The 1736-nt window shown below is 37.1% G+C and overlaps 1 pseudogene; it reads left to right on the forward strand.

Moving 5' to 3' along the window:
• The first annotated feature begins 1331 nt into the window (after positions 1-1331).
• Positions 1332-1430, forward strand: LOC132280442 (small nucleolar RNA R71; annotated as a pseudogene).
• Positions 1431-1736: the final 306 nt, after the last annotated feature.

Here is a 1736-nt window from a genome sequence, read left to right on the forward strand (position 1 = left end):
TTGCTTGATTGCATCCGATAGTGGAAGATTGACTTTCACTTGCCTAAACATTTCCATGATTTCATTGGTTTTTGCCTTATGCTTGTCTTTTGAAATGGATCCTTTTAAGGCATCCAGAAATGGAACTTTTGGTTAAATATTTTTTCAGAATTTTCTTTTAAACTCTCTTCAACACAAGAAGTTTTTAAATCATTTTGTTTCAAATCATTTTTCAACAAAACTTTTTCAACATTATTTTTCAAAACTTCTTTTTCAAACACATTTTTCAAGACTTTCTCATTCACAAGATCATGTATTTGCAATGAAGGAGGAATGGAATGTGAAACGGGACGGATGACAACCTGAGGTTGCACCGGTTCACTCTCTTCATTTGACATTTCAACTTGATTGTCCACAATCCTACCACTCCGCAAGGTAGTCACCGCATTAATATGTTCAATGGTGTGGCCTTCCGATGAGGAATGGGTTTCCACAACACATTGTTGGTTAGGTGGAGCATTAATAGGCATCTTTCCCTTCTCTTTTGCATTGAGAGTGCTCGCTATTTACCCTACTTGGGTTTCTAGCTTCACAATAGATTAAGCAATTGAGTGTTAGCCTCTAAAGTGCCCAAAGCATTCAAAACTTTTTCTTCAAAGGCGGGACTTCTAGTATTTCCTTGGGAATAAGATTGGTTGAAAAAATGAGAATTAGCAAATTGATTCCCTTGTGATTGATAAGGTCTATAAACTTGGGATCCTTGGTTTTGAAGTGGAGGTGGAATGTACTTCCTTTGAAAACCGTCTTGGGAAGGATTTGAGCCCTCTCCTTGGTTTTTCCAAGAGAAATTCGGATGATTCCTCCAACTTGGATTATAGTGAGTTCCATAAGGATTGTTCCCTTGGTTTACAAAAGCTGCATTGACTTGTTCATTAGGTTCATTTTGCACTTGTCCATGAGGACAATGAGAAGTAGAATGAAGAACACTAGAACAAGTCATACATGTTTCATTTGATGCATGATGAGAATGGTTAGGGAAGGAAGATACTTGGTTCGTCGAGTTTTGGTTAATAAAAAATTGATCAAACCTTTAAGATAAAGACTTCATTTCGGCGGCTATTTCATTTGAATGGTCGACTTGATGTAAGCCAACACTCTTCCTATCTTGTGAATTTCTACCATTCTTGGATGATAATGTTCTTTACAAATAATTTTCACTCATGCTCTCATAAAGACGCCACACGTCATCCTCATGCCTATCAATGTATGAGCCACCCATGGAAGCATCAACCATACCCTTATAATTGTCTGATAAGCTCTCAAAGAAATATTGAACTAATTGCCATTTGGGCATGTCATGATGTGGACACTTCCTAAGCAATTCATTGAAGCATTCCCATGCCTCATGAAACGTTTCTCCATCCCCATGTGAAAATTCTCAAATTGATGTTCTCATGGCATTAGTTTTTGAAACCGGATAGTACTTCTTCAAGAACTCTTATTGCATTTCTGCCCAAGAAGTGATTGAAAAAGGCCTAAGATTGTTAAACCAATAATTTGCCTTATCTTTTAAGGTGAATGGAAAAGGTTTGAGTCATAAAATCTCTTCCGGCATGTCCGTATATTTTATGGTGGAACATACTTCAAGAAACTCATCCAAATGCTTGTAAGGTTCTTCACTTTGAAGTTCATGATAGTTAGGAAGCATTTGAATGGTTTGTGGCTTAATTTCATAATGATGCGCTCTAAATGGAGGC

This window comes from Cornus florida, unplaced genomic scaffold (genome assembly GCF_030987335.1).
Source record: "Cornus florida cultivar Cherokee Brave unplaced genomic scaffold, ASM3098733v1 CherokeeBrave_3.0.0_Hap2_Chr10, whole genome shotgun sequence".
Taxonomy (NCBI): domain Eukaryota; kingdom Viridiplantae; phylum Streptophyta; class Magnoliopsida; order Cornales; family Cornaceae; genus Cornus; species Cornus florida.